This window comes from Panthera leo, chromosome E3, assembly GCF_018350215.1.
Source record: "Panthera leo isolate Ple1 chromosome E3, P.leo_Ple1_pat1.1, whole genome shotgun sequence".
Lineage (NCBI taxonomy): Eukaryota > Metazoa > Chordata > Mammalia > Carnivora > Felidae > Panthera > Panthera leo.
Genome location: NC_056694.1, coordinates 20202027 through 20208248, shown reverse-complemented (window position 1 = coordinate 20208248; position 6222 = coordinate 20202027). Strand labels below are relative to the sequence as shown.

Genomic DNA, 6222 nt, shown 5'->3' with positions numbered 1-6222 from the left:
GTGGACCAGAGCGTGCTCGGGATTCTCTGTCTCCCTCGCTCTCTGCCCCTCCCTGACGCATGCTGTCTCTGCCTCTCTCAAGATAAATAAACTTAAAAAAATAAATAAATAAAGACCTTACAAACCATGGGGTGGGGGGGTGTGCGAAGTCAGCTCAGCGAAGAGAACGATGTGGGAAGGTGAGGGGGCTCTGACTTGACCTCAGATGTGCCCATTTTTGTGTAGACAGAGGAAGGGAGTACTAGTTCAACTGAGGCATGAGCGGCACCTGAACCAGCCAGCCAGCCAAGAGGAGGAGGGGCTGGCGGGAGGAGGGAAACGGGGCCCCACCCGAGGAAACAGGGAAAGTTCCAGTAGGCGGTGTGGAGGGCTCTTGTGGTCCGGCTGTCTGGCTACATCCTCCCTGCCGGGATTCTAAGAACGTAAAATTCTAAGACCTCATCATTCGGAGCATCTATGATGCAACGGATCTCTTTTCTATTAGTAAGATTCTCCAAATGGAGTTTTCCAGGAATCCGCGAATATACCTTTCTAAGTCTCGGGCTTTCAGGCACGGTGAGTTTGCACCCTCATTTTGTCTCTCTGCTAGTGTAGACAAGGCTAAAGAGAAGAATTTGGAAGCTCATTTGTATTCGCTCTGCAATCTGCCTCCCAATTAGACCCTGTGTTCTGCTCTGCTCCGGGAAAAGACACAAAAGAAAATGCAGACAGGGGCCCTGCTTCCACTAATGAGTGATCTCCCAGCGTAGAGTTAATGCCAGAGCCCCGTTTGGCCACCAGGCCGTCGCCGGCATGGGGTGAACACGCAGACTAATTTATGTGGAATAAAAACACATTTTTTACACGGTGCCCTGACACCAAGATAGGTGTTGCCTCCCCACCAAACAAGCCCAATTATCGTGCTACGCTCTGTGGCCTTTTCTGCTCTACAGTTACAAATTCCCTTAACTCTTTCTGGCACCAAGGGGAGCAAAGGGCAGCATGGTTCCAGCGGAGCATCCTGGGAGCCGAGCAGGTGAATCTGGAGAAGTGGGCCACGTGGCTTGGGTGTGGCGACCACCGCGCCGGGCCCGAGGCCAACCGCCTCGGTGGCCCCGCCTGTAGAATGGCGGTAAGGCCAGGCCACCTCCGAGGGCTTCTTGCGCAGCAAACGCGGGTCATTGCTTAGAACCGCGGCTGACTCGAGTGCTAACGGTTTTTATGAAACACGAGGCCCGAGAATGCCGTCCTATATATGCCGTCTTAGGGGTGTGGAATTGGCCACCCATGGTGAGCGGAAAGGTCTTAAGGAGGCAATGCGTCAAACAGGGAAGCGTGGAGGACAGATGGTCACGGTGACAGGTGAAAGGCCACCGTGCTGTGAGAGGGGGAGGTCCTTGCGGCCCGCAGCCCCAGAGGCCGGCGGATGAACGCGGAAACACGGGCTGCGGGCCTGAGCCGCCTCCGTCCATTTGCGTCGCTGCAGCACAGAACCACAGATCCGGGGCTTCCCGGGAGCGGAAACGTGTTTCTCACACTCTGGAAGCTGGACCTTCCAAACCGGGGTGTGGGCACGGCCCGGTTCCGGCGAGAAACTGCTCCCTGGTGGCCGACGGCGGTGTCCTCGCTTTGTGCTCACGTGGCCGAATGAGAGCGGGGGCGCCCTCCGGGTCCCATTTTCCAGGACCCTCACCCCCTTCTTAAGGGCCTCCCCGCTCGCGACCTCCCAGAGATGCCAGCATCATACTGGGGGACAGCTTTGGACACAGGAATTCTGAGGGATCACAAGCACCCAGTCCCCTGCAGGGAACGCCACCAGAAGTGTTTTGAACAAAGCACGTCATTAATTTTTTACTTTTGCGCCAAGAGTCAGAAACGCCACTCAAAGGGGCTCAAGCAAAACATACAGGCTCGTGGGACTGGAACTTCAGGTGGCAGAACTAGCTCTAGACTAGACTAGGTCTGGACCGGCTAGACCCACGGGACTAGAATCGGAAGAAGTGATTTCTTCAGGACATGGTTCGCTCCATTACCTAACGCCGCTTTGCGCCAAGTTGGCCCCACTCAGCCCCAATGTCTCCCCGAGACGGCCGCCAACATTTCTCGCCTAAAAACCAGCCAGCGAAGCCACGCTGGGCAGAGGAGGGAGGGAGCGCTTCGAGCTTGAGTCTCATTGGCCATCCCTGAACCAATCACTGAGGCCGAGGTGGGGTGCTTTGCTCTCTGATTGGTTAGACCTGGTCATGTGCCTACGACTGGAGCGGGTGGGATTGTAACTTCAGGGCAGAAAGGGGGGGGGGGGAAGTACCCCACAGGAAAGGGGCAGGGCACGCATGCGCGTCTATTTACGTATCTGTGCTTCACCCTTTCATGGTTTTGTACTGCTCGTTTTGTTGTGATGGTTGTAGTTGTGTTGTTTTACCAGAAAGTGGGTGGATTCTGGATAGGCAGAAATAACGTGTGTCCACGGTGCCTACATGCATGTGTTGGGTTGCCATCAGTTGGTCCCCGTGAGAAAGATTTGCTCACCCGGGTTGGGAGCGGGGTGTCTAATTTTTCTCTGCTCCCTTAGCCTCCATGCCTCTAATCTTCTTCAGCTGGAAGGGGACAGGTGAAGGGAAGATCGGGCTAATCTCTCTCTCTCTCCTCTCTCCACATTGTGAAAGAGAGAAGCACTGTGTCCAGAGTTACAGAACTGGAGCTTGACCTGAGGTGTCCTGGATGCCTGCTGGGATCGTGCCTTCAGCGACTGTCCTGTGTCTAGACCCATCTGTACCACTTACCAACCCTGTGACCTTTGGTGAATTGCTGTGGAACATATCAGCCCCCCCCTCCCCCCAGGGGCACGCGAGGACTCGAGGGACAATGGAGGCAGGGCCCTTAGCCCAACATGTACTTAGCACTCAAAGCATGGAAGCTATCTTTGAAATCATGGTTAATATCCCTCTTGCTGTTTTCCCGCTTCCCGGCACTTATCGTGGCCTTAAATCCAGTGGCGGGAGTGAGAGAATTAAGATAACCAAGTGGCTTAGTGACAACATTATGTAAAACCGTCTCCCTGTGGATCCTTCCAAGCTAAATAGAGTACAGCATTTAAGTTTCCAAAGGTAACTCAGTAAACTCTCTTATCATTGGGGAACGAGGAGGCTGGTTAATCAAATACAGAGAAATCAGAGCAAATCAAATAAGGAGTTACCGTGTTGGCCGAATTGGAATTAGCCTTAGCGAAAGGATCAGGATTCGGCAGAAACCCAGCCCAAAACGCCCTGGGGCCTTCTCATTGCCCACCAGCTTACACAGAACCCGGTTCCGGTCGTGCCCTGTGGGGCCCACACTTCCGTCCCTCAGCCCTGGGCCCCTGGCACAAGCCTGACACCTCCGTGGCTTTGCTTGTATCTTGCCTCGCCTCCTGGAAGATCTCAATCATGTCACTTTGCCTTTCTGCGCTGCTGTCTCTTGATCTACTATAAAGCGGCAGAATGTATGTCCCCACTGGAACACTGGGATGGTAATGAGGTGCTGTGTGTGTTAATGCGTCTGGAAGACCGGCTGCCTGGCCAGGTGCTCATAAAGCTTCAGCTGACCTGGATGTGGGCCCCTAGAAACCACTGTGGGCCACCTGGATGACAGAAGATCAATGGTCCCCAGGTTGCCGAGGACCTGGAAAGCGCCCCAAGAACACCGAAGAGATTGTATTACAGTTAAAGACCCTTCTCTGACCCCTCCTGCTGACCATTCCAGACTATTTAGGATACACAAAGGTAAAGCCTGATCCTAGTAACGTGGGAGATTTTGTTTAATTCATAAGCGAAAACGCTATTGTTTCAAACTCCTCAACAAGCAACAACAACCATCGCCATTGAAAACTGCTTCGGTACCAGGCACTGTTCTAAGTATTTTTCAGGCGTTAACTCGTTTAATCCTCACACACTGTGTCGTAGATGGCGTGACAGAGGCACAGAGAGGTGAAGCGATTTTCCCGAGGCCACGCAGCTAGAAAGGGGCAGAGCTTAGGCTCTTAACTGCTTTGTAATAAATGACTGAAACCCACTCTCCCTGGGGCTCAACAGAAGTAGAACATTCTCTTCTTTTTCGGAGTAAAAAAAAAAAATCTTTCTTTTTACGTCAATTTTGAAACTTTGTCGACCGTATATATGAAATGACCTATAGGATATATAATACCAATAAATGCTCTGCAAACAAAACAAACAACAAAAAAAACGCCCTTATTACATGCAAAGGGTTTTGATATGTTCCATGATATTCTAGTTTATATTTTCAGATAAGTATTTGATTCTATTATATATATTCTCTTTATATATTCTATGTATATTCTATATTTTCTGTTTTCTATTTTTAAATGCTGGCTGCCATCTACGACATTGATTTTAAGATGCACTAATCAATCATGCTTCAGTTTGAAAAACACCACCCACTAGTCACTCTAAAGCTAGTGCCCAGCTCCTGGCTCTCGAAGCTTCCATCAACGCTTAACCCAACTGAATGTTTAGGCATGAACCTGCTTGGGATTTTCTTGCTCTCTCTCTCTCTCTCTCTCTCTGTCCCTCCCCTGCTGGCGCTGACTCTCAAAATAAATAAATAAACTTAAAAAAATACCAGGAGATTCACAGAAGCATCCAGATCCCCAGCTTCTGATACATAATCAGATGTGGCAACTCTGGGGCAAGTGCTGGGTGGAATGTTCTGGTGCCTGCCAAGACAGAGCCCCTGTGTATCTCACTTCCCGGCTCAGCCCTTGGCTCACTTACTCATCTGTCTCCTACCTGAACCCTGTAGGCATCCAGATTTGGGTCTGGTTGAGGACCTTAATATTAAAAAAGAAAGAGGCAAATTCTACGGGTAAACGGTGACCTTTAGAACTCTTTGCCAACCCGCATTCCCTGCTAGGATGTTCGCAGTGACCTTAAGGCATAATTGCCTGGATGCCTAGAAACGTTTGAATCGGGGCTTTCTTTTGTTCCTTCTGTTTGTCTAGTTTTAGGACATCCCTGCTAACGTCTCGTATCTTTCTTGCCTAAAGCCTTTTATGGCCCCTGTAGGAACTCATATTCCCTTCTGGGAATCTTTAGAGCCAGGTACCAACAAGATGCCTGGGGATATCATTTCCTGTGACTTGCTCTGAAGGTTGTGGCTCTGGAAAGGATGGGCCATTTCTGAGCACTGGTTCCGGAGCCGGGCTGCCATTTGCTAGCTGTGTGACTGACCCTGGGGCACAGCCTTTTAACTCCTCTGTGTCTCTGTGGCTTCAGCTATAAAATGGGAAAAATAGTAGCATATCTCATGCAGGGTTTGGAGAGAATTAGAGAAAATAATCCACATAAAGTGCTTCTTTCTGTCCCTGTGAAGTGTTATTATGCACTGAAAGCGTGGGGTGTCTTGTCACGAACGCTTTGGTGTGGGGTTCCCTGGGCACAAGAGAATCTGTCAAAGACTGTCGCCAGCTCGGGTTGAGGCTGGAGGGGAAGGGACTTGATTGTGTTTCAAGACCACCCTTTGTGTATATCATTCCCCAGGGCTCTCTGGTAACCATGGCAACTGCGCTTACAGGTTGCCAAGTTCAAAACAATATATTTCCGAGCAAGAAGGTTTGCTGACATCACCCATCCTCGTGAGAAGGGAATGAAGGCTCGGGGTCCGCTCTGTGGCCGGTGCCAGCCTGAACACCCAAGATTCTCCATTCTGTCTCTTTTCACACGGCCACCTAAGTAATGACGTCCAGGCAGAACTAGGGGCATTATTATGAAACAGCTAGCATGGCGACCGTGAGTGTCACTTTCTACCCTCATGGCAGTGAACCGAGCCTGAGCTTTGGGGGTCCCACAAACTGAGATGCCCTCTTGACTCCACAGCTTACTGTGTGACCGCGGGCAGGTAACTCTCCCTCTCTGTGCTTCAGTTCGGGTCACCTCATCAGTCAAATGGGACTAGCTCAGTGCCCCTCAAGTGGTTCTTAGAAGATTACACAAGTTGGTACGTGTGAAAGCCCATAGCACAGTGCCTGGCACACAAGTGGCCCAGAGTAACTGTCCATTGACTTCCCTCATCTCCAGTGATGGCTTTCCAAATCTGCTTGTGCTCCCTTGATTCTGTGCCTTGGCTTTCGCTGATTCTTCTGCTGAGAACACCCCTTCTGTTGAGCCTCAGCTCCCTACCTATTGAAAACACACTAGATTTTTCCCGAGGAAACAACTGCACAAAGACTCATGTGCAAAGATCGTAATG

The 6222-nt window shown here is 50.8% G+C and overlaps 1 long non-coding RNA gene across 1 annotated transcript; it reads left to right on the top strand.

Annotated features, from left to right (window-relative positions):
• Positions 1-493: 493 nt before the first annotated feature.
• Positions 494-4030, top strand: LOC122209963. The gene is made up of 2 exons (XR_006197859.1): positions 494-555; positions 2646-4030. It is a non-coding gene; the product is annotated as an uncharacterized LOC122209963 (long non-coding RNA).
• The last annotated feature ends 2192 nt before the right edge of the window (positions 4031-6222 follow it).